Here is a 27569-nt window from a genome sequence, read left to right as displayed (position 1 = left end):
TGTAATTAATTTCAGGATCTGGAGAAGGGAGGGCCATCCAGGACCCTCCAAGCGGGTTTTACACCCAATGGCAAGTATCCTTACAAGATGGGCACACCGAGAAGACACGGGAAGAGAAAGCCACATGAAGATAAAGCAGTGATGGGGGTAGTCACAAGCTAGGGAATGCAAACAGCCACCGGAAGCTGGACGAGGCAAGAATGATACTTTCCTTCAGCCTGACTTCTAAAATTAGAGTAGAATCATTTGGGTTTTTTTGGTCTTAAGCCCCCCACTCTGTGATAGTTGGTTCCAGAAGCTGTAGGAGCAGCTTCTATGTTAAATACCACTGGACACGTTCATGTATTTTTCTTTGATTTTTTTAAAATTTTGTTTTAAATACCTCTCCCAAGCGTCCATGCACTCTCCTTCCCCAACCTGTGCACAATACCACAGGCAACTTTTAGTCAACCTTGGTTGATTATTAGTTTTTTATTGAGGTCTAATTTACATACAATATTATATTAGTTTCAGGTGTACAACATAATGACTTGATAAATGCATATATTGTGAAGTGATCACCACAATAAATCTAGTTAACATCTGCCACCATGCATAGTTACAGATTTTTTTCTCTTGTGATATCTACACTCTTAACAACCTTCAAATATGTCATACAATATTAACTATAGCCATGATGCTGTATGCTACACCCCAATGACCTTTTTAGTTTATAACTGGAAATTTGTACCTTTTGACCTCCCATCACACACTTCACTCACTCTCCGCCCACTGTGGCAACCACCAGTCAGCTCTCTGTATGCATGAGCTTTTCTTTTCTTTCTCTCTTTGTTGTTGTTGTTTTTTTTTTGGATTCCATATCTAAATGAGATCAAATAGTATTTGTCTTTCTCCAAATTATTTTGCTTAGCATGATGCTTTCAAGGTTCATCCATGTTGTCGCCAGTGACATGACTCCATTCTTTATGGCTGGATAATATTACTGCATATATATTATATATGTGTATATATACATATATACCCATAGAAACACACGTACACCTACCACAGTTTCTTTATCCATTCATTCACCAATGGACACTTAGATTGTTTCCACATTTCAACTACTGTAAAAAACACTGCAATCAACATGAGGGTGCCTGTATCTTTTTGAATTAAGTGTCACTGTTTTCTTCAGATGTATACCCAGAAGTGGGATTTCTAGATCATATAGCTCTATTTTTAATATTTTGGAAAGCCCACACTGTTCTCCACAGTGGTAGTCCAGTTTACGGTCCCACCAACAGTACACAAAGATTGCCATCTCTCCGCATCCCTGCTAAAGCTTGTTATTTCTTGTCTTTTTGATCGAAGCCATGCTGACAGGTATGAGATATCGTATATATATATATATATATATATATATATATATATAATATCTATGGGAAATATTACTGTAGACACAGTTAAACAGAGAGACTTATTTTAAAATTGATTCAATATTTCGTTTTTCTTTAAAGGGTTGTATATATACTTTAATAATATATCAAATCTTAAAAATATTAACCCTTTCCAGATTTTATTCAATATTTCCTATTGATTTCTATATATGTAACATACATAGTTACCTAGCCATATACATATATGTGTATGCATATATACATATGAATATACATATGAATATGTATATACATTCATATACATATGAATATAAATGTATGTAAAACTACATATGCACACACACATATGTATATAAATATATATATATGTAATTTCTATCCATAACTCTGCTAACAAATAGTTACCTGAAGAACTTTTATTTACTTATTTTATTTTCCGAATAATAGGGCAGATACAAAGAAGCTTAATGTTCAGATAATGGAATATCTGAGTATCCTAACAGGGTAGGTAAAATTGTGACTATTTATTTTGAGAGAGAGTGAGAGAGCGAGCAGGGGAGGGGCAGAGAGAGAGAGCTGGAGAGAGAGAATCCTAAGCAGGCTCCCCACCGTCAGTGCAGAGCCCAACGTGGGGCTCAAACCCACGAACTGTGAGATCATAACCTGAGCCGAAATCAAGAGTAGGACGCTTAGCCAACTAGGCACCCCATGGATAGCAGTTTAAAACGTATTTCTTAATATAAAACAAAAAAAAAACAGTCTTTTTTAAGTCGCAGGGAAAATTTTTACACCATTACCTACTTGGAAAAGGCATTCCTTTTCTTAAAACACAAATTGCTATAAAGCCCTCGATGCTGCCTGCAGCATTTGTGCACAGGACAACCATAGGATAAAAATAGTGTTAGCAATAAACCATGGCAGAGTTTACAGAGTGCCCTTCTGTATTATGGCTCTTGCATACATAAAACGGAGTCCTTCTAAAATATCTGCAAGACGTTTCCATCCCCACTTTCAGATCAGAAGTCAGAGCTTCGAAACGTTAAATAATTTTCCTACATTTACACATCTTCTATGTGCCCAAGCAGGGCTTTACCCTCCCGTCTTATACCAAGATATTACGCAAAGCCTTCCCAAATCTGCATTCCTCTCTCCTTTGCTCTTTGGGAAAGACAGGTGTTCTCACACTGAAAGTACAGACAGGTTTTGGCGATGATTATTTACATCCAAAAGAGCAGAAGAAATTAGTAAGACACATTTACCTTTTTTAACCCACAGGGGGAAAAAAAAGCATGTTTATAAACTCAAATTTAAGTGTGTAATTTCTATGACCGGAATGCTCTTGGGAATACTCTTAGAAAGAATTTTTGTAGGTAGCTGCTCCCAGGACTCTGTCCATTATTCACTGTTGCTCGCACTGGCTGATAAGACTTTCTCCAGACGTGGGATGTGATGCAGAGAGTACACATTTGACCAAAATGAAATACTATCTTTTGTTTTAAAAAGCAACACATAGATAAACTACTTTCTGTTTAATATGTTACTCAAACAGGGGCACCTGGGTGGCTCAGCCGGTTAAGCATCTGACTCTGGATTTCAGCCCAGGCCATGATCTCAGTGTTTTCGAGATCAGCCCTACGTCAGGCTCTGCACTGACAGCAAGAAGCCTGCTTGAGATTCTCTCCCTCTTTCTCTGCCCCTCCCCTGCTCATGCTCTCTCTCTCTTTCCCAAAATAAATAAATAACATATATATATATAAACTTATATATTTTTTTGTTTTATTTAATGTTTATTTATTTTTGAGAGACAGACAGAGACAGAGTGTGAGCAGGGGAGGGGCAGAGAGAGAGGGAGACAAAGAATACGAAACAGGCTCCAGGATCTAAGCTGTCAGCACAGAGCCCGACGCGGGGCTTAACTCATCAGCTGTGAGATCATGACCTGAGCCAAAGTCTAACTCTTAAGCGACTGAGCCACCCTAGATAGATCTTTCTAAAAGTTGTGAAACTCTGGCCAACCTGTGTAATGAGTAAATGTTGCATTCTGCGCTTTTGTTTCCAATTGGTTAAAGGGAACAATTAGTCCCCAGGGCATATGATTGTGGTGAGGGGTGAGTAAGTAACATAAGATAAATTAACTAATACTGTGCTGAGAGGTAATACAGGTGCAATTACTGTTACCATCTTTCCAGAATCAGCAAAATCTTGTATAGGAAATCCAACAACACTGACTACATCTCCACTTTGCAGAAAGGATCTAGGCTTTCTTCATTGTTGGCTTTTGTACGTACTAACCTAGCCCATCTTTCTTGAAATATTCTTATGACTTGAGTTCATGATACCACACTGCTGTGTTTGATTTACTTCTTTACCCACTGTTTCTAACTCTGTTTTACAGGCTTCTCTTCCTTCACCCAGGCTGTTCATGTGGAATTGTCACCACTATACTCTCCTAAGCTCGCTCCCTAGGTTATTTTATGCATATACCATATCTGCATGACAGTGGCCTTCTATTAGGCATTGTCTATCAGGGAGAACATCAGAGAAGATGAAGCAGGTTTAATTGGATATGTCCCTTTGCACCTTAAGGCTTTAAGGTCACCTCAAGTGTAACTGAGGAAACAAGTTCACAGTATTCTTCCTCCCTTATAATCAGTGCCTCCTCCAATGGTTCTGTGTCAGTAACTGGCACCCATATCCATCACATATGAATATGGCAGAAATATGGAAACCATCAGTAATACATTTTCCTTTACACTCTCATTTCTTTCTTTCTTAAAGAAAAAAAATTAAGAGAAAAAAAGTTTGAAGCGGGGGAGAGGGGCAGAGAGAGAGAAGGAGAATCTTAACCAGGCTCCGTGCGCATCACGGAGCCCTTCACGGGGCTCAATCCCGACGCCCTGGGATCATGACCTGAGCCGAAATCAAGAGTCAGATGCTCAACCGAATGAGTCACGCAGGTACCCCTACGCTGTCTCATTCCAAGCTGATTAAAGGTATGCCACTTTCATTAACTCTCAAAATATCTTGTTAATCTCCCCGCTTCACCCCGTTTTCATTGCTGTCAGCTTAGTACACGCGATGACATTTTCTCACTATATTACGTCAAAAGCTTCTTCCAAGGGGTCTGTGCCTCATCCCTTCCCACGTTCCCCGCAGTGCAGGGAGAGTGATCTTTCCATAATGCAAATTTTATTGCGTGGGTTTGGTTTTATTTACATTCTCCAATATTTTCCCAAAGTCTTACTATTGCCTTTGTGTCTAGCATGGTTTGGCACCTTGAGGCCCAGTCTACACCAATTTCTCTCCTCTCTTCTTTGCTCAGGATATTTGCATTGCTTTTCCTTTCACTAATGAAATGCCCCTTCATCAATCACACCTCAACTCAATCTCACCTTTTAAAGGAAACCTCTCCGGAAATTCAGGCTAGGTCAGTTCCCCTGTCACATAATCTCATGGCACCCTCTATCTCCTCTGCATGGCTTTTTAAACTGTTAGTCATTATTTATGCATGCTTATTTTAGTAGTGCTCTATCTGACCTAAGAAAATTCAAGCAATGCAGGCAAAATACTTATATTTGGCCAGCATTTTTTTTACAAGTGTCTTGGGCAATTTAAATACATATAAATTAACTGCTTACTGAAATAATGAGTGAATTCCATGAAAAAATGATAATTCTTCCAAGTGAGCTATTGCTCAGATCAGATGTTTCAAAATTCAGCCCAAATGGCGGTCTATTCATAATGTCTCATGAAGAGGTCCCTTCTTCTCCCTTCATTTCTGGCAGAATTAATTTCTCCCCCTACAAGTTCCTATTAGTGTTGATTGGTACCATTTTAAATTTTTCTATAGAAAACTACATGCCTATTTTCAGGTCTTATAAAGGAGTCGGTGAAGAAGACAGACAGATACGGTCATTACTTTCTGGGAGCCCGAGTTGAGAAAATGTCTTTATTGCCAACATCATGATTTTGTATTTTTGATTTTCTCCCTCTCCCTCTGAATATTCTCCATTTAGAGAGAGAATGGAGCCGGAGAGAGGGATAGTTCATGGAAGATATCCCAAGAAGTCATAAGGTGTTAGTCTCGAAAAGTAAGGAAACGTCTTGTTTTGAGAAAAAAACAAAACAGAGTCAAGCCCAAGGACGTTGATGGTCTGGGCCCAAGTTGAGCACCAATTAAAAGAAGGAAGTGAAAGAGTTTCTTCAACTTCCTGTATTTTTCTCTCTGCCCTTCAGGTCTCAGCTTCCATACTCACTGAATCTGTGGTACTTCTCGTGGATATGGTCCTTGTCCATGTTTTGACTGTTTGCTTTATTTTAATGACTGGTAGAAAAAGAATCTTTGGGAAAACTTGGCAAACACTTGTGCGAGTTTTAGTTGGCACGGATTTATTTATTTGTACCTCGGGTTCCACTGCTTGTCTTCCTGACCTGATTTTCAGCCACTCATAATTCCTTCCTTTGGCTCAGAGATGGAAATGCGGAGGGTGAGATATTCTCAGCTGGTAATGAACTTCTGCAAACCTTCCAGGCAGCCCTCAAGATCCAAAGGTGCACAATCAGGCTTCTACTACAGCCAGTGAGTGTGGAATCTTTATTTCAAAAGAAGAAAGGAAAGAAAAAAAAAGACATTTGTCCTCTAAAATGGCACAATATCAAAAATACACACAATATGAAAAAATAACAACAACTACCTCTAAAAAAAAGACACTTGTCCTATAAAAGGGGTTACACAATATCAAAAAAATAACAACAACTACCTCTGTGGTAAGGACTACAATAGAACTTTTGGTAAATTAAAAAAAAAAGCTTTGCTCTGCCTTGGTTTAGGAAGAAGAAGAAATCCGTAACAGGAAACACTGACATTCAGGATGAGAACAAAGTATCAACCCTTCAGCAGTGTTAGAATCTTAGCCCCAAGACATACATCTATACTCTTTCTTTGTGAGTGTGTGCTTTAAAAGGAAATATACCCAGTCTTTGTCCGTGGTTCCTGGTACAGGACTCTTCAGCCACACTTTGAGCACCTCTGAGTTTAGGCTGACAAGGGCCCCTAGATAGCCTCAGGATGGGGCTGGCCACCAACAGAAAAGACCAAATGAATTAAAAGATTGGCACTTTCAAGACACCCACCAACCTCTGGGAAGAGGAAGAGAGGCTACTGATGACGCTTCATTAAAACTCTTGAACAAGAAGATGTGATGAGCTTCCGGTTTGGCAAATGTGCCAACAGGCTGGGAGGGTGGTGGCCTGGAGTGCCATGGTGACAGGAGGCCCTGTGCTCAGGTCCCCTGCAGATCATGCCGTGGGTATTGCTTCACCTGTCTGCTCACTGGTATCCTTTATGCCCTTTATACTCAACTAGTCAATATAAATAAATAGTTCTCTGAGTTCTGTGAGCTGCTATGGCAAATTAATTGGAGCCGAGAAAGGCTTTATAGGAATCTCCACAAATATAACTAGTTGATCAGAAGCACAGGTAGAAATGCAGACTAGTGTCTAAAGTGGGTTGGAGGCCCTCTTGTATAACCCTTAACCTGAGAATCTGACGTCCTCCCCACGTAGACAGCACGGAGTTGAGTTAGTTGTTTGGTGGTGTTGAAACACACACACACACACACACACACACACACATACACACACATTGGAACGTGTCAATCCCAATCTCTTTGCATTGCTTATAAAATGTCATATCCAAAACATCAACAAGTATTTAACTAAGAAAGTTTCAACTTAGTATTAAATAAGTTACTATGACTTGTTTGTTGTTATTTTTTGGAAGGCTAGAAACCATGCTTTCATGCAAATACGGAGTGAATGGTACAAATTACATTTTTAAATACAGAGGTAAATTCTCTCAGACTTCTGTTTCCCTTCATGAAAGAACACAAGTCATTGTTCTATAATAAACAGACTTGGAACTGGAAAAAAAAATCTATGACAGAAGTGTTTTTAAGTGCTGGCTGAAAGGCTTTGGAGGACTGTAGCCCCTGAGGGGAGAATTCACATGAAAAGTACTAGGACCACCAGAAAGGAACAGAAAGTTACCAACTGTTTGCTGAGCAGGGCAAAGATCCCGATAAACTAAAACAGCAGAAAGCAGAGTCCACTGCAGCCCAGGCTGTAGGAATCTGGTGTGCATTAGACAAGAGAGCCCCGAAATCTTTCCTTTACAAAAGTCATGTTCACATCACCGTGTCCAGGGCAAGCCACCCTGTCTGCAAGGTACGCGGACGGCAGCTGCTACTGCGTGAAGGAGACAGCAGACTTAAGTGTAACGCTAAGATCATGGGAGATCTCTGTAACACCTTATGAACACTCACAGAAACATCGAGAAACTAGAAATGCAGTCTGGACCGCGCCCTAGAGTGAAATCTGAACCAGACCCACCCTAACCAGACCTAAAGTCAAGGTTTGGAAAAATCCCTGAGAAGAGAATTTTTGGGGTTTGCATCTCTGAAAATTAGAAGAGCTTGGAAAACCCTTAGGATTTTCTATAGATCTTCATTAACCAAGCACAAAATCAGGTTCACACAAATTTAGAGTGATCAGATGTAATGGACGTGTCTGCTGAAACAAGAATCAACACTTTTCAAGATAAACAGGATTTGGACTCCTAAATTGATTGTGTTACCCAAAATACCCAATCCTTTAAAATTTTTTTTTCAAATGTTTATTTAGTTTTGAGAGAGAGAGAGAGAGAGAGACCGAGCTTGAGTGGGGGAGGGGCAGAGAAAGAGGGAGACACAGAATGCAAAGCAAGCTCCAGGCTCCGAGCTGTCAGCACGCAGCCTGACACGGGGCTTGAACCCATGAACTCTGAGATCATGACTTCAGTTGGAGCTGGACGCTTAACCCACTGAGCCACCTAGGTGCCCCTAATCCTTTTTTTTAAATCACCAGAATTACAAAGAAAAAAGAAAATGTAATTAATTCATGGTCATGGCGGGGTTGGGGGGAGAGCATTCAGTACAATGAAAACTCTAAGTTCCCAGAAGTTGCACTTTACAAACACAAAGAAGTGATTATAAGTGTTTTAAAGAACAATAATAAAATATAGTTTTAATAAGTGAATATACAGGAAGTCTCATCAGAGTTACAGGGGCTGTATAAAAGAATCAAATTGAAATGTGTAGAACTGAAAATTACAATACCTGAAATGAAACAGCTCCTGAATGGTTCCGGCGGGAGGTGGGGAATAGAATGAGGGGAACCATTTCCATAAGGAAAAAGAAAGGCCACAGGCTGGTTGCCCTGGGAAGCTGAGTCTGCTATAGAAACTAGCTGGCAGAGTAGTTCTTAGGGAATGCTCTTGGGATTGATATACATAGAAGGGAAGAGAAGGAAGCAAGACTGGAGAGAGTGAGACGTGAGATTGCCATTCAGTCCCCGGAAACCCTCCGCTGATTCCCTGGGGGAGCTGGGGAGCCGGGGATGGTACCCCAAAGCTCCTACATTTGAGGTGGGAGTGCGGAACCTTAGCATCCTTTGGTTGACCAGTCAGCACATTCTGGCTGCCTTTGGAAGAAGCAATGACCTTGAGCAAGGTAGTTTTCTTCATCGGTGTCATTTTCCAGGAGATCCTTCATCCCCTAGATATCTGAGCCTCTGGTCAGAAGATTCTTCAAAATCTAATACAGACGTGCCAGGAGAGGCCAAAGTAACCCACCTAAATGCTAGATGTACTCCTCCCTGCCCCCACAGCAGACTGTCTCATCCTGATGATCAAGTCGATTCCACCTGCCACGATGGTAACTCTTTGCTTACTTAGTCCCCTGACATGAAGAGCCTGGGTGCCCAGAACTGTAGCCGTAGCTTGTAGTACAAGGGGGCTTTTACAGTGGTCCTCATGGATGCGTTTTCCCTTCACTAACCAAGAAGTACAAACATGCAAAACACAGAGCTGTGGATATGGAAAGTACAAATTCCCAACCAGATCACCGGAAGTGATGGTTAGTAGAGAGATTTCTACTTTGACCTCTTGCTTCCTGGACCCAAGCACCCTGCTTGTTGGGGAAACACAACCGTACTATTGCCATTACGTGAAAGGGCATATTGTGTTCTGACTATGACGCCTCATTCTCATAAAGTTTCGCCCCCAAGCTGGAGCGTCCATTATGCCTTTATGGAGACCATTCTGTTATTTTATCAAGGTGACAGCGGTGGTTAATTTATTAAAAAAAAAATAGTGGATACTGTGGTCGCGTCCCCAATACTCTTGCATTTCATGATATTTTATGGAATCCTGAGCCAGTGGATCAAGCCTCTGTAATTCCTAGGCTAAGCCTACTGGCTGATGTCCCATGGATACTAAAGGCAAACCCACACCTGGAGCACATGACTCTTCCTGCCACAAAATGAATGACTCTCCTTCCAGCTTGGAAAGGGCCCAATGTAGCCATGTTGGAAGCTGGTTGAGCTCCCAGGGAGTGGGTCCATATTTTAGGAAACCTAGTTTCTACCGCTGGCAGGTTATACCATTGAGTTGTCACATTGGTAAGAGGGCTGTCTCCAACCCCACCACCCTGGTTCACTTTCATATGCCAGTTATGCCCACACAAGGGTGGTTAATGACAGAGGCCGGCTGTCAATGTGGACAAGTCGCCTCAGCCGCCACCTTACCTCTTGCCTCGTCTGTAATGGAGGCTCTCGGTTCTGTTGCAGCATGCCGCCCATTGGTGATGGAGAGCCACTACTGAACTTCTCAGCACTTCCCGCCCCCTCTAAATAGCATGGTTCTTATTGTTCTGTTCAGTGGTGTACCTCTCAGGCTCTCCTGTGGGACACAGGAGGGTTTTCTGGCCTATTATATCTCCACTTTAATATTTTTTTACAACTTTGAGCTTTTTAACCCTTTTCCCACTAACTGGAAGACGTTCTGGCATCCCCACCCACCTCAGGATGGGCCATCACTCTCTCCATGCTTCCAAGAGTCAGTCATCAGAGTAGCCCGTTTGCACATGTTCTTGCTCGCGTGCAAAGGCCTGCATCTCAGCAGAGTGCTCCCATATTGAGAAACTCTATTTTAGAGAAATTTCCAGTTTGCCCTTCTTGATCCAGCACCCTCATATGTATTGTAGGGGTTCAGGATATGTCACTCCAAAATATGCCGCTTTGGCATGTTGATTATTTTGACTTCAATGTGCTTGAGAAACAGCCAGTACAAGGACACTCAGATCTTCCTTTTTCTCCCTAAAAGCAGGAGTTAAATCTTCGTGGTGAAAGGTAACTTCCCTGTACTGAAGGATATAAGGTATCTTTATCAGCAGAGACGGGGGGGGGGGGGGGGGGGGGGGGGGGGGGATTTAGGGCCAGGAAAGCTGTATAAAGAAACCTTGTTATTTCTTCACCATTTTGCTGCAGCTGGCTGGCTCAAAACCCTCAGTCTTGTCAATTCCTCACAAATGTATTGTTTCTTTGTCTAAAAGGTATAAAAGCTTCCTGTTCCGGCCACTTTTTTCAAGCCTCATACCTTTGTGGGAACCCATACGTACATATGTAGTAGAATTTTTCTCCTGTGAATCTGTTTTTTTATTATGGGGAATCTCAGCCTAGAATGGTAGAGGGAAAATTATTTTTCCTCCCCTACAGTATTCTCCCAGATCCTGCCAGCATTTGCAGACTAGGTCCTTCAACTCCTTCACAGTACATACCTTTTCCTCCCTTAGCAAGCCCAGAATATTACCAGTTTTATGGACCTAAATGCTATGAGAAAAGGTAGAAACAGAATCTATGGTACGTACATGTTGTCTTGTAAGACAGAGGCCTCTCATCAAGCGATGGGCAGTTCCTGACCTTACTAGGAAGTATTCCCTTAATCTGGAGGAACGGGTCACTTTTTGCAAGATCAGAAGGTTCAACGGGATCCGGGACACATGAAATTTGGAGGCATCAGCCTGAATGTCCTAATTCTTCATCCTAGAATCCATTCTTTCCCAACTGGGGTTCTGTACTTGGTGTGGCAGAATGGCCTTGGTTGGGAGTCTCTCTTCTTCAAAGCTCAGCTACTTTAGCCATGAAGCTCCAGGTCTGGTGTGAGCTTCCTGTGCAGTGAGTGAGGCTCTCCCGCTCGCCCATTTAGTGTGAAATTGCCCACTGATCATTCTCAAGGTTAACGGCACCCAACTTAATCCCATTATGTTTACGGTTGGCGATTTATCCCAAATTTCCCAAACGCTGGATTGTGCCACCAAACACAGTCCTTGTCCATGATTTAACACTGCAGTTCGTAACTAGTGAATGTTCTAGCTGGTGCACGCTGACCTTGGGTCAAGGACTCTATGTTCCATTTGCCACCGGGGGGTTTCGTTGCCAGCTGGATGCCACCAAATCCAGTTCTCAAATTCCATTTTAGCCTCTCCTTGATTGGACAATTCCTGGCACCAACTGTCAAGATTTAGGACCCAGTGCAGCAAACTCTGAGATTGAAATCAGCATGCAGTATATTTATTAGGGAGTGAGATTGGGGTCAACCCCTTGGAAGAGGTGGAAGGTGTCGGCAGAGGGAGAAATTTAGGTAGAAATGACCTGAGGCACCCCTTGGGGAGCTCTAGTACTGAGGTGTCCCTGGGAGTTGTCTGGGGTTGGGGTGGAACATGTGAATCTTTGCCTCCCATGTTGATGTGGCATTGAATACCAGGTCCTGGTGAACAGCACTGTGAGCTTGGAATTGTGAATCCCAAAGAAAGCTGTACCTGAAGGTAGCATCTAACAGCACACCCAGAAGGTGAGGACCTAAGTCTTTGATTCCTGATCTGAGGGACCATGACAGCTTGTAGCCCGGAGTCCCTCATTCTGTCACGGTGCCTAGGGCTGGCATCTTCCATATGGCAGATGTGGACGCTAGCTTCGATAACAATTATGCCATTTTCATTTTGTATTTCCCCAAGGAATGTAGCACAAATGCATCTTGGGCTCGTCTTCCCACCTCCCCACCCCTCCAAAGAGAATGTTATTGTTTCTAGAAGAGTTTACATTGCAATATGGAGCCGAGGTGTGGAGGTTATCATGCCCCATCTGTCTTTTCATTTTCCACAATTCCTCTTTATTGGAGAAGAACGCTAGCCATTCTGTTTTCACAGTTTACGTGCCGTCATGTGAGCAGATTAGCCTGCAAAGGCCAGAGTGCACCCCGATCAAAGACCAATGAACAGTACAGTTGATACTTCTGAGGAGATAGCCTCATTCAGCAGCAAAAACCTTTCTACTTACCTAAATTGCATTTAGAAGGCGTGACTGCGCTCTCCGTTCAAGCTTAACACCGACTTAAGAAGAGCCCACTTCTGAATAAATAAAATTTATGAGTTTCTAAATAATCATAATAAAACCACGATTATCTGCAATGCTGCTTATTGGACACGTAGCACAACAAAAACTAGAATGTAACCTTGGATTTCGTATTCCGAACGGGACTGTTTTTCCTGCTTGCTTTCAAGCTTGCTACATGTGAAGTGTGCATGGCAATGATATTCAGCAAAGGAATTGCAGCCCATTGCCAGCCCCGTCCTCTCTTCAGTGATGGTGGAAGGCACAGTTAGTGCCCCAGCACACAACAGTGACATTAACCCAATCACCTACAGTTGTCCCCACTCAAAAGCCTGCAGTGGTGGCCCCTTGTTCGAGAACTGCAGTGATGGGAGCGCCCGGGAGGGCTCAGTCGGTTAAACCTTCAACTCTCGGTTTTGGCTCAGGTCACAATCTCACGGTTTCGTGAGTTCGTGTCCCACGTCAGGCTCTGCGCTGGCACCCTCGAGCCTGCTTGGGATTCTCTCTCCCTCGCTCTCTGCCCCTCCCCCATTTGTGCTGTCTCTGTCTCTTTCAAATAAATACACTTGAAAAGAAAAGAAAAGAACTGCAGTGACAAGCAGTATCTGACTCCCCCTAAAATGACCTGTGATTACACTTTGGAGAAGACAATCCAGCCCCGTATTACTATCGTAGATTGGAAGAACACCTTAAATACGAGGCCGTCACTATCCGCCTTTGATTTCAAACGCCCTATCTAAAGCCCGAGACGTCCTAATAACCCCCCTTTTCCAAACATTTGTGGATGAGTGTCAGTGGGACTTCCATATCCCAAATCGCGTGTCAAGTTTTTGCGGTTAAATATCTTTCAAAGGAACTTCAGAGATTTTCAGCTCCCAGGAGCGTGCAAGAAAACAAGACACATATTTGGGGCTCTGTTATTTATTGAAGATGTAAACACTCCAAGTACCTGTCTCGGCTGCAGGAGAGACAATGTGGAAGCTTCCCGAGAAACACACAATTTCCCTTGTGTTTTACGTGCATCCACTAGAATTCTCGATTCTTCTTGTCCCGAAACACCTTGCCAGCCCCTCCGAATAGCAAAGAACATGTACCCCACACATCACACCTGTTGTACCTGCCCTTACGGCGGCCCACAGGGGAGCCAGCATAAAGACTGGGAACACGCGGTCTCTAGAACTCACACTTCCGGTTTTGAACATCAGCTCTGACACTTTTCTCTCTCTGTATCAGTTTTCTTCATCCCTAAAGTGGAGATAAAAAAGATTTCTCCCTGGCAAGATTATTATATGCAATAAATGGGTCAATGTTGGTAAAGCATGAACAACCCTGAATGTTAGCTACTCACTATCATTGGGTGTGATTTACACCATGTACTTTTATAAAAAAAAACAAAAACAAAACACACACGAAAAAACTGGGGCACCTGGGTAGCTAAGTTGGTTAAGCGTCCAACTCTTGATTTTGGCTCAGGTCACGATCTCATGGTTCGTGAGTTCGAGCCTCATGTCAGGCTCTGCGCTGGCAGTGTGTAACCTACTTGGGATTTTCTGTCTCTCCCTCTCTCTCTGCCCTTGCCCTGCTTGTGTGCTTGCTCTCTCTCTCTCTCTCTCAATAAATAAATAAACAAAAACATTAAGCCTTCAGTTATTAATTCACATACGTATGATAGGGTTTTGGGGTGATGGTGGGCTTCAGAGCTGTCAGCCAAGAAAGAATTCGTGAAGATGTCTTTGGTGCAGAAAGCACGGGCACAGGACCCATAGGCAGAAAGAGCTTCACTGGGGATGGAAAGAGTGACTGATGATATACCTTCAGGTTGGGAAGGGGTTAAGGATAGCATAAGTCTCTAAGGAATTTTGGAAGCAAGGTTTCAAGGGCCTTGAGGGGCTAGCTGTTGTTAGGAAAATGTCATTTATCACTGTTTAGTGAAACCTCAGTCATGAGACCCTTCAGGTGTTTCCTGGGGCCATATGCTTGGAGTATAATTGCAAACATATACTTGGGGGTTAAAGATAAAAGAGTTTGCAAAGGAGGAATGTGTTTAAGGAGACTCATAGGACCTGGTGGTGGGGGGGGGGGGTGGTCAGGATAATGTTAAGCTAAGATTCCCTTTTGCCCCTAGCAGACTGTCGTCATCGAGGCGATTGAGCTCCTAGAAGAAGGTCACTCTTCTAGGCATATTTCCAGGACTCATCGCTGGGCTGTAGTCAGTAAGGGCATTTAATTTTCCATTTGCCTTAGTTTCCCACATCACCATGGCAGGACTTAAACCCCTTACATCTTGATGAGGGTGATTCTAGGGCTCCAGGAAAGGGAGTCTATGGGTTTCTAGAGATTAGGCTATGGATTAGACTGTCTTTTTCTTACAGTTCACTAAGTGATCTATAAGCTGAAGGAGACTCCTGTCCCGCATGACTGTGATCTCCACCAGTCCACCATTTGCTTTCTTTCCGTTCCCCTGCTCTCGGGCGGCCAGGAGTGTCCGAGGATTATCACACACATCCCACTTGGGGTGGGTGGTGTTGTTAGCCTGTACTTTGTCCCCAGCCCGCTCCACGCTCCCTCATCACGTGCACGCGTAACATGATTTTAAATAATATCTTGACGGATTAAGGGACGTATGAGTCACTTTAAGGTTTGAATAACGAACGTCCTTTGCTGTGTAAAGTTGGACCCGGACCTATTATTCCACTTTTATAAATGAGGAAACTGGAGATCTGCTCTAAGGTACTTTAGTGAGCTCCCCGCGTAGTGTGAGTCAACTCTGTAAGGCAATCGGAAAATAAATGAAGATAGATGATGTAGAAGTCTTTGGCGGTCTATTACACCCTTCTGCACCTCTGGTAATATCCAGAATGTTCAGTTTGAGCCACCCTGAAGCGTGATGATGACTAACCAGAACCCATAGTTCAGTATGGGGGGAATATTGAGAAAGGAAAACCCCCATTTCATTTACAGTCTATCTGGAGAAAGTGAATAGAGGTCCTTACCCTGCAGGATGCCATTCAGTCCTGCAAGCCCTGAATTACTACCCGGGTTACAGTTGTAAGGAGGCATATATTGGCTAAATATAGGATGCTCTCAGTGCTAATCAGTGGTGGGATTTGCTGCCTCCTGAGTTATTGAGTACCCTGTCGCTGCAGAAATCCATGCAAGGGCTGCACAGCCATTTGTCAGGAATTTTGGAGAGAAATTTTCTGTATTGGGTTCAACTGGATCTCCCCGCAGGTCCAGGCAAATGGTAAGGTTCTGTGATTCTAAATCCTGTCAAGGTCACGCAGTGATTAAAGACAGGTTGTACTTGTGAAAAATGCAACTAGAGAAAAAGAGCTTTGCAAGAAAGGAAACACGACTTTTGAAGCTTCCTCAGAGGGGGAGTTTTTCACGGCCCATCTCCTGATATACGACAAAGAGGAACATATATCAACAGAGATGAAGGGGGTCCAGTGGTTCCGAGGCACGAATGTGGGGTATTGAAGGCCAACAGCACAGGAAGAGATGCGCTGGGGTATGCTTCCTGACTTCTAATTAGGACACCTCGCCCCATCCTTGAAAAGAAATGCTAGTAGAGAACGATATGACCGGAAGCAAGGTGGGAGTACCCGACCAGCACAAGGTTGTCTGCATGTTATCACCTGTCAACCACCCATGTTAGGGTAATTATTTATTTATTCACGCTTATCATATTCTTTTTTTTTTCGATTTTTTAAAGGATACTTATTTATTTTGAGAGAGAGAGATAAAGAGAGAGAGAAAACAAGTGGGGGGAGGGGGAGAGAGGGGGAGAGGGAGAGAGAATCCCAAGCAGGCTCCACACTGTCAGCACAAAGCCCGATGCAGGGCTCAAACTCACAGATCATGAGATTCTGACTTGCTCCGAAGTCAGAGGCTTAACCAGATGAGCCACCCAAGCGCCCCAAGAGTAATTATTATATATAGTTCATGTTATATGTATATACGTAAGAGGGGGGATGTGTAACACAAAATAATTGAGTGGGAAAGAAAGCTTCACTGTGGTGTCTGAATTTACTATTGAAGAATATCAGTTAATATTAGCTAAAGGAATTACTATCACTTCCATTAGCTACAGATAGATGCCATGACCAGATCTGGTCATGAGTTAGAGTAATAATCACTTATATTTATTGAGCACTTACTTTAAGTGGAGCAGATTCTGTGTAGGTGCTTTAAAGCCATGGAATAATCCCCCCGTAACTCAGTGAAGCGGGTGCTATTATTGTCCCCATTTATAGCGAGGTGCTGGGACACAGGTAGGTGACATTCACAGAGTGTGTAGTGGAGCAGAAGAAAATGACACTGTATTGGTCTGGTCTGAAATCCCATGCTCTTGGTCATATGTCAGAACTGTTTCCAGGTAAGAATTGTCAGTGAAAAGTTAAGATCATGGAGGGGCACCTGGGTGGCTCAGTGGGGTAAGCGTCCAACTTCGGCTCAGGTCATGATCTCACAGTTTCTGAGTTCGAGCCCCACGTCAGGCTCTGTGCTGACAGCTCGGAACCTGGAGCCTGCTTCGGATTCTGTGTCTCGCTCTCTCTCTCTGCCCCTCCCCTGCTCACGCTCTGTCTCTCTCTGTCTCAAAAATGAATAAATGTAAAAAAAAAAAGTCTTTAAGTTAAAATCATGTTAAAGCTGATTCATTTTTATTGAATGCAATCTTCTATGTTTTATAGCAACTTCTTCCCTTTGATCTAGGGTTCCTCTTTTTATACACAGATTCCTCTTTTATAAATCTTCTCCTTGTTCCTTTTTTTAATGTTTGTGTATTTATTTTGAGAGTGAGGAAGAGAGTGAGCAGGGAAGGGGCAGAGAGAGAGAGGGAGAGAGGGAATCCCAAGTATGCTCCACACTGTCTAGTGTAGTGTGGGGCTTGAACCCACGAACCGTGAGATCATGACCTGAGCCAAAACCAAGAATAGGATGCTTAACCAACTGAGCCACCCCAATGCCCCACTTCTCATTCTTTACACCTCAACTCAGTTCCCATCTATTCCATGAATTTTTCATTCATTGCCTCCAAGAACGTACTTTTCTTCTTTCCATTGCAGTGACAATGGGCTTAGATTTTCTTCTATCACATATGACCTGTTTCTCCAAAGCCGAATGACGCTGTCTTCCATAATGACCAAATTAGAGTGTCTGTATCACTAAATAGGACCGGACCCTCTATTTCCCAGAAAAAGAAATTCATAATGATAGTGCAGGAATTCTGGCCACATCCGAGGACCACCAGACTCACGAGACCTTCCCTGAAAAGCTGATATCTCATGCACAATGTTGTGCTCCATATTATTTTCATGGAGATTCTCAATTAATATCACCACATGATAGCAGAGAAATATGATATATATTTCTTCTTGTTTTTAAAGTTTGTTTATTCCTTTTGAGAGAGAGAGAGAGAGAGAGAAAGAGAAAGAGAAAGAGAAAGAGAAAGAGAAAGGGCAAAGAGAGGAGGAGAGACAGAATCCCAACCAGCTTTGGTGCTGTCAGCCCAGAGCCTGACACAGGACTTGATCCCATGACCCATGAGATCATGACCTGAGCCGAAATCCCGAGTTGGACGATTCACTGACTTAGCCACCCCGGCGCCCCTCTATTTGTTACTTCTTGATTCCTTGCTGTGCCTTTACAATATATGCTGAGCGTGTATATTTCTAAAACAACAATAATATGGTTTCACCATTGAGACATTTAAGTTAAAAAAATGATAGAATAATAACATATCTAGTTGTTACTCCCTCCATGTGGCTGTCTGGGCCTTTCTCCCCATTGTTCTAGAAGCCCTGGGTGAAGTGAATTGTGTCTCCCGGAAATTCACACGCTAACACTCAACGTGACCATATTGGACATAGGACCCTTAGGAGGGGATTAAGGTTAAATGAGGTCATAAGAGTGAAGTCCTATTGTGTTAGGATTGGTGGCCTTATAATAAGAGGAAAAGAGGGAGATTCTCCCCATACTCACACAGACAGAAAGCCGTGTGAGGACATACACAGAAGCAGCCGTCTGCAAGTCAGGAAGAGAGCTCTCACCAGACCCGACCACGCCAGCACCCTGATCTTGGACTTGTCGCCTCCGGAATGGTGGCAAAGTAGATTTCTCTTGTTCAGGCCATTCAGTCGACAGTTTTTGTGTGACAGCCCAGGCAGATGAACACAAGCCCCTTTCAAGACCTCAGAAATAAATGCTTGTTGCTGACTTTGAGACCTGCCGGCTTCTGTTTTTCAGCACTTGTGAACACCCCTCGTGCCTAAAAGGCACTTTTGGTGCCTTTTATTGTTTTGTCTTTCCTTTTACTGTTTTATCTTTCTAGAGTGTTCAGGAAAATGTCAGATAGTTCCGTCTTAGGATAGTTACTACCAATCGGCATGGGGAAGAGAAAGGTAAAAACAAAAATAGACCACATGGATGCGACCACCTTCCAGAATTCTTACAGCCCTTTCTTCTGCCGTGGAGACACCGTCTCAGTGTCTCGATCTGGAAGGAAAATGTGGTTCTTCTTCCCCTTGTAGAAGAGATCCCAACAATCCCTCCCAAGTATGCTACGGTTGCTAATGAAATGTCAACTTGCATGTAACAAAGTGAAAATCAACTTTTTTAAAAAATATGTTTATTTATATATTTATTTTTGGAAGAGAGAGTGCACTCGAGGGAGCGAGGGAGAGTGAGAGAGAGGGAGAGAGAGAATCCCACTAGGTGCACAGAGACAGGAAAGGAAGAGTAGGGAGCCTGGAGCAGGGGCTTGAGCTCATGAACCACAAGATCATGACCTGAACAAAAGTCAGACGCTCAACCTCCTGAGCTACACAGGCACCCCTAAATCAACTCCCTTCTTTCTCCTCATTGTCTCAGCTTCAGGTGTGAAGATGGCCATAAAAGTACTGTCTAACAGCCATTTACCTTCATTTTGTTTGTCTAGAAGGGAAGTTTGCATTTTTGTGCACTCTCATCAGATCAGGAGCTAGTAACCTAGGCTTTTGTGCTGCCATGAACAGGCAAGTTTGAGAATGATCACCTTTCCAAGAACACCAGACTGCTGGGCCGTTGTATTCTGTGTGCCCAGGGCACAGGTGGACACCAGACTTCCTTGTAGATCTCTGTATGTATTTGATCTCAGTGGCCTATAAAATAACAACGATTTACTCCGCGTTCGCGTTGCTGGCCAAATCTACCGCAGATCACGTGGGACTTCTTCGATGGGGTCTTATGCGAAAGGAGCGCCCCTGACAAAGGTATGCCGTCCTGGGGCACAGGGAAAAAGAAAATCCAGAGGCTCTTCTCTCCTCGGTAGTGATGTCTGTCACTTCTACTTGCAAAGCCAATCACAGATCCAAACCCAACCACAGTGATGTGGAATAATCCCCTTCCCGCGGGCCTGAGCTCTGTAAATCCCCTGACAACTGGAAGTGTATATATGGGCTCCCTGCGTGAGCAAGTCACAGGGACAGTAGCAGGGAACCAAGATGATATTGACTGCATGCATGTACCTACTTGTCATCAAATGACTTGCAAAACCATCTTGAAAAGGGTTATTTGTGGAACTTTCAAAAACAGTGGGATGCATTCTATGAAATGAATGAATGAATGAATGAATGAAATTTTATTCATTCGGTTTTCCTGTTTGTAGAAGTATCTGCACTGGAATCTTGAAGCTGTTGTAGGTTTTAGATTTTGTAAATGATGTTACCAACATTTGAATTAAAGAGAATAAGATTATAAAAGCATAGGAACAGAGACATTCTAACATCTCAAGAGGAATAAAATTGCAGATATCAGTGTGAACTCAAGATCTGCAAAAAGCATATGGACACACTGAGATTGATACTGATATAGATACAGATAAAGATATCCGTAGGTTTACTCTTTAAAACGGACAAAAAGCAGGGTGCCTGGGTGGCTCTGTCGGTTAAGTGTCCAGCTCTTGACCTTGGTTCTGGTCATGATCTCACGGTTCATGCATTTGACACCCACAACATGCTCTGTGCTGGCAGCATGTAGCCTGCTTGGGATTCTCTTCCTCCCTCTCTCTGCCCTTCCCCCACTCATATGCTCTGTATCTCTCTCTCTCTCTCATAATACATAAATAAACTTAAAAAATATAGAACGGACGAAAAGCAATGTCATGTCGCTAGCAGTGAGCACATCAGCAGTAAATATTGGAGTCTATAAATACCATTTTCTACCAAATTGATGTCGGCTCCTTTGAGGATGGCTGCTTTCCAACTTGGGGGAAAGACGGCATCGTGTGGCCCTGGTGCATCTCGGACCACAAAGCAGAGGGACTGTCCAAGACTAACAAGATCATAGCAAAAGACATGGGATCCAGGTTGATGGAGTTCCCACAGGCAAAATTTGTGACAAGTTGAATATTTAAAAAATCGCAGCATCAAAACTCATTGAATTACTGAAAATCCATGAAAAATCATGGAACGAGAGACTAATAGCTCCATGGGAACTTCTGTCTAATCAGTAAGGCAGGGTGAGAGGCATCCTTGGGCCATATGAAGTAATGCCCTCTATTCGTCCCCTGTGCAATTGTCCAACATGCCTTAGTTTTGCTCATAAATATGGCACAGACTGTGTCAAAAAAAGAGCTAGAGGACAGTGACACTTCGTGGACCACTTCCCAAGTGTCTACTTTCTGCCCTCTATGGTTACGAGAGGGCACACCCACTCCGGTTTGATTCTCTTCCAGCTACCAGAACCATCAGCCATGAGTCTAGTCGTTATTCAGTAGCAACCAAAAACATACTTTTGACCAGACGAGGAGAACATTGGTTAGTGATAGATATTATTTCACTTACATCATCGATTTTAAATAACTTTAGGTTTTCACAAAAGCATAAAATAAACTTCTTACGAGAACATTTGAGTCTGGTGAAGGTTGTCTACGTATATACTTCGTGAATTAGCAGAAATATCATCTATAGCATTTCTGGGTCTTACTTTCCCCAGAGAGAAGCTCCTGGCTTAGCTTCTTAAGTGCCCACTGTACTGTCACATAGGGACAGAAGGTAGCTGCATGTGTGAGAAGCACAACATAATGTACAGAGTTGTTGAATCACCGTGCTGTGCACCTGAAATTAATTTGACATTGTGTGTCAGCTATATGCAAATTAAAAAAAAAAAACTTTGAAAAAGACATAAGAGGGGTGCCTGCGTGGCCCAGTGTGCTGAGTGTCTAACTCTTGGTTTCAGCTCAGGTCACGATCTCAAGGTTGGTGAGTTTGAGCCCCGCGTCGCGCTCTGTGGGCTGACAGCTCAGAGCCTGGAGCCTGATTGGGATTCTGTGTCTCCCTCTCTCTCCGCCCCTCTCCTGCTCACGCTCTGTCTCTCTACCTCTCAAAAATAAATATACGTTAAAAATTTATTTTTAATAAAAAAAATACTGAAGCACTTGGAGATAGATTGACAAAAAAGGAAACAATGTGTGTGCCGTGCACGTTGAGCTGTCTGTAACGAAGGCAGGGAGGAGGTTGTACTCAGATCAGTTTGTGCTAGGAAACCGGGAGCTGACAGCTATGTACATACAGAAAAACGGGCAACCCGGAACAGTGGGGACTGGCTCACGCACCACAATTTTGGCCTCCTCTGGGGTGAGTTCTTGTCCAATGAGGGACACAAAAAGATAAACTGCATTTCCTACCCCGCTTTGCAGGTTGATTTCGGGATCGACACCCCGTTGGTGGCCTCAAAGCCCTGGATGAGGTTTGCATGGCTGAACAAGTTCGAGGCCCTCTCCAGGCTGTTCTCCGCTGGCAAGTGAGGCCACAGAGATGCGACTGTCTAGCAGTGGAGGGGCCACTCTGAGCACAGAAGGGGGGAGCCACCTGTTTCCAGTGGGCGGAGGTAGGGGGCAGGGGGGAGGAAGGCATCACTCTTGCAGGGTCAAGCTCAGGAACACGCAGCTCCAAGTGACTGCCCCTGCCCGCCCCCACCCACACCCCCGCAGTCCTCCAGGAACCTCCTAGACACCAGATTCCATGTTCAGCCCACTCCGCTGAAAACACAGGGTGCTTTCTGCTTTCTGCGCTAAAACTGTATGTGATCTGGCGGCTAACCCTCTTCTACAATCGTGTAAGTAGAGATGGCAGAAACCTTGACTTGGGAACTAGGTCAGTCTCTGAAGTGTTTCGCGTTTTTTGTTACAACAAAGCAAGCCAACAAATCATCTCAGGCAGAAAACGGCCTTCCCAGGACTCTGTGTCTGAGAACCAAGTGGCTTCTCTTGTGAATCACAAGCTAAACTGTGCACGCGTCTGCTCAGGTGGGAGCCACAGGGAGTAGGGCAGGGAGTCCAGGTGATGTCCCCGCTGTGCCCAAGCTGCAGAGGGAGGGGACCTCGGTCTCATCGAAAATACGGGGGATAAGACATGGAAGGCAGGTGCAGGAAAGGAAAAGAGTGTCCTGAGGAGAAGACAAATACATTTGAACCTGGAGCCGGTACTTTAGGTTCCAGAGAAAGGAGCAAGAAAAGGAAATCTGCAAGCGAAAGCCTCTCATGAGCATCAAGTAAGCTGGTATTGCAAATCGGATCAATACAGAGGAAGGCAACTGAAACCTCTCCTGAGTTGTAAAAGCAAAGGATGTAGAAGAGAAAATTGTGAAAGAGGAGGAATTAAAACGGAAGACAGAGAAGATATATGCCAATTAAAGTACGTTCCAAAGGAAGATACAATGTACATTTGAAAGTATAGTTGTCTAAGATATAAAGTTTTCATAGAAACTTTAATCTGAGTATTTTATCGGTTCTCAGAAAGCACAAGTGCCATAGAAAAATCTCTGAAAATGCTCAAAAACACAGGGAGGGCAGCGGGCCTAACATTAGAAAGAGTGTGTGGTTGTGTCCAAAAACTGTGAAGGCGTCTGGGTGGCTCAGCCGGTTAAGCGTCCATGATCTTGCCTCATGTCACGATCTCACGGTTTGTGGGTTCGAGCCCTGTGTCAGGCTCTGTGCTGACAGCTCAGAGCCTGGCGCCTGCTTTGGATTCTGTGCCTCCCTTTCTCTCTCTGCCCCCCCCTGCTCATGATGTGCTTCTTTCTCTCTCTCTCAAAAATAAACATTTTTTTAAAAGTATTGAAGGATCCTGAAAATCTTCGAGAGCCAACTGACAAGTCAACACAATGTTTTTATAAATATAAATTATTATAGTAGGAAACAAGTTTGATAATTATTCAGAGATAAAAGCTATCAAAACAAACTTCAAAAGTTTTAAAGCTAAAATAAAGAGAACAGTAAATGATAATCTGGCCTGCCAAATATTCACATCCACCATACATCTGCTATAATGCAAATATAAGAACGAAAATCTGTGAACGGGACAGAAAGAGCTAAGCTACATCACTGCAGGTATTTGCACACGACAAGGACAAGGACACTTTGCATATGACAAAGGGGCCTTGGTTTTAGGGTGGGTATCTTCCAGAAAATTTTTCTTAAAAATAGTAACTTCCTCCATATTATAAAACAAATAGCTCAAAGTAGTCTAAAGAAGCTGATATACGAAACTATTCCAGAAATAGGAAAAAATACTTTAAACATCTTTCACTCTTGTTGGGAAATCCTTCCTCATCAAGAAATGAAAGCTAAAAATCATGAATATAATTGCCAGATATATTTGATTAAAATGTTAAGATGTAATAAAAAATTTAAGTGGTTAAACAAGGGATCACCTTTGTTTTTATTATTTATTATTATTTACTATAGAGAGAAAGAGGGTGTGAGTAGGGGAGAGGGGCAGAGGGAGAGAGAGAGAGAGAGAGAGAGAGAAAATCTTAAGCACGCTCCACGTTCAGCATGGAGCCCCATGCAGGGCTCAATCCCATGACCTCTATTGTTACCTGAGCCAAAATCAAGAGTCAGACGCTCAACTGACTGAGCCGTGCAGGCGCTCCAAGGGATCATTTTTAGAGAACAGATTAAGTGTATATAGTCACCAAAAGGTGATTTCTGATTATATACATGAGCCTCCTCTACTCAGGAACCATATGATCAACACTTAACAACAGGAGAGGGTAGGAACAGACCTGTAGAAAAATGTTGGCTTTGACACTAGTTCAAGGTTTACGGGGAAAGGGCTACTGGGCCATGCCAGTTCTTAGACATTGGGGTCCCATGGGAGGGGCCGCCAAAGCTTCAGGATACGCCTGGGAGTTTGGGCAAATCGTTTGTACCAGAATTTTCTCTGTGTTGAAACAACAGTCCCAATTCAAGTGGGCAGTGCCCCCAAATCAATGGAAACAAGGGAATAAATCAACAGACCTATTAACCGGTAAAAACCAATGCAAATTCTTAGCTTGACTCTTAAGACCATAATTGAAATCACTGCAGAAATAAGTTACCATTTGTTAGCCTGTCAGTCTTACCAGGATGAAAGAAAATATGGTGAGGCTGTACCTGGGCATTTTATACTTGGTAAAAAGTGGATCTAGTGATTCTACTCTTTTAAGGTAAATTTGAAAAGACTCCTTAAATTCACACACATATACATATACACACACTTCGCATTTGAATATCTATTGATTTATCAGTCTACCCTTTAGAAACCGATGTTACAACAAGCAAATCACAAGTATATCGAGCTACAGTGCAAGGGCATGAAGTATAGCATTGCGGAACAAAGATTTTAACAGCCATCCAGCTGTCTAACCATATGAAACTGGTCAAATGTGCAGCTCACTTATCTGATTTGACGTCATCCTTACAGCTTGCATAGTCCAACATAGATACAATCCGCATGAGCTGGAAAGATGTGCATGTAACACCCAAACCGGCAAAAAGTACACATGGGTATTACACACACCCATAAACACGGCATTAGAAACAAAGAGTAGCAAAAGACCGTCTTGTAAAAAGGATGTAAGAGAGTTAAAATACGTATAAAACCTCAGAAGCTAGAAATAATGGAACACATTAAGCCTTGAAAAAAAGTAAAATGAACGAATAGCAGAGTTAAAAACAAACAGTTTTCAAATGGAAAACAAAACTTGTTATATTAACTTAAACAAGCAAACAAATAAAGAAACAATGCCTAGGAAATCTGAAGTAGGGCAAAAAGAAAAAAAATATATATATATATATGGGAAAGAGAGAGAGAGAATTTTCTGTGCAAGACCCAAAACCCAGTGATCATAGATAAAATCCAATTTTACAAAACAACCTTTTACTGGATATGAACAAATCTACACTAAATAAAATGATAAAATAATACCAGGGAGAAACGATTCACAGCATATTTAACGTTGATATTCCCCATTATCGGCAAGGTAGAGAGAAAGAGGTCATCACGTTAGTGCTGGCGAGACTAAAAATTAGTAGGAAATTTTTAGACATGTTTGATGTGATCTGGGTTTAAAATATATACATCGTTTGATTCCTCAATTCTTTCCCTATGGATCCATATTATAGAAAAACTCACGTAATGTATTTATTGAAGAATATTCTTTACAGTAATTTTTCATAAGGGCGGATGTCTAAATAGGGATGGCTTCGCATCATTAGGAAGAATGAAGCACATCCATAACTGTATGAAGGAAATCTCTACAGCTCTCCTGTCCACAGTAGGACAACCTTGGCCTAGCCCTTCCCTAACTTTCCAGCAGGGAGGAAGAGACACCAAGTATCGATTGGGTCATTCGGTTTTATTGCTGCCATCACAAATTACTACAGACTTTACAACTGAAACAACAAAATGTATTATCTCACAGTCCCGTAGGTCAGGAGTCCTGGTTCCCTGGGCTGGTTCTGTGCTTTGGGTCTCACCCCGATTTATTACCAAAATCAAGTTGTTTGTCGTCGCGTTCAGAGAGGCTGTGGGAAGAATCTGCCTCCGAGCTCATGCCGATCCTTTGCAGAAACCAGATCCTCCAAGGACTGACGCTGCCATTTCCTTTGTCCCTGGGAGCCCGTCTAGGGTCCTTGGACCCCCTGCGTCACAGAGCTGGCACTGGGTCTTCGAGTTCTTCCCAGGCTGAACCCCTCTTCTGCCCTCCTCCTGCTTGGAAAGGGTCCTGTCATTACATTGGGGCCCGATAGATAATCTCTGCTTTAAGGTCACCTGATGAGTGAACGTAACATCTGTAAAGTCTCCTTTCAGAAGCAACTGGATTCTTATTTCGTTGAATGACCAAGGGGCAGAATTTTGGAGGAAGGAGGCATATTTAGAAGTCTGCCTACCAGACCCATTAACACAAGGAAACCCTGTCCCCAAGCCTCGGAACGCTTGTTCCTTGCTCCCTTCTGAGTTCTATATGGGTTTTATCTCCCAACTGGCAAACAGGCCGGCTTTTCTGGCCTCTTGAAACAGGTAGCTTTTACTCCCTACGTCTCCTACTTCCACACGGCATTCATTGGCTAACTTGCTATTATTACGCTCCTTCATCCAAACACTGCCATAAGTAGGCTCGGGACCTTCTCCTGAAAGATGGACCAGCCAGTGGCATTGACCTAATGCTCCTGGTCCTGATTCAAAGATCCTGAAGTCAGCGTGCATGGCTATACTTATAGGAAATAGGGCTCACCATTTTTATCCATGTACGTGGCCAGAAATACCACTCGCTTACATTGGAATGAAGGTCGAGTTTTTCATTTTTTTAAATGTTTATTTGTTTTTTGAGAGGCAGATAGAGCGTGAGTGCGGGACGGGCAGAGAGAGAGAGGGAGACACAGAATCTGGAACAGGCTCCAGACTCCCAGCTGCCGGCACAGAGCCCGACGCGGGGCTCGAACCCATGAACCGTGAGATCATGACCTGAGCCGAAGTCGGACGCTCAACCGACTGAGCCACCCAGGGGCCCCTCATTTATTTATTTGTTTTGAGAGAGTGGGAGAAGAGGGGGAGAGAGAGAGAATTTTCAAAAGGCTCCATGCCTAGCGTGGAGGCCAACACAGCTGGATCCCACGAC

At 43.2% G+C, this 27569-nt stretch overlaps 1 pseudogene; it reads right to left on the bottom strand.

The window, feature by feature from the left end:
• The window catches only part of LOC124523384 (mesoderm-specific transcript homolog protein-like), a 159777-nt pseudogene extending 133273 nt beyond the window's left edge, over positions 1 to 26504 (bottom strand).
• Between the last annotated feature and the right edge of the window lie 1065 nt (positions 26505 to 27569).

Source organism: Lynx rufus, unplaced genomic scaffold (genome assembly GCF_022079265.1).
Source record: "Lynx rufus isolate CCGP_SWC_20201006 ecotype Redwood Valley unplaced genomic scaffold, mLynRuf1.p SCAF_4, whole genome shotgun sequence".
Lineage (NCBI taxonomy): Eukaryota > Metazoa > Chordata > Mammalia > Carnivora > Felidae > Lynx > Lynx rufus.
The sequence above is the reverse complement of the archived record's forward strand: the minus strand, read 5'-3'. Positions and strand labels throughout refer to the sequence as shown.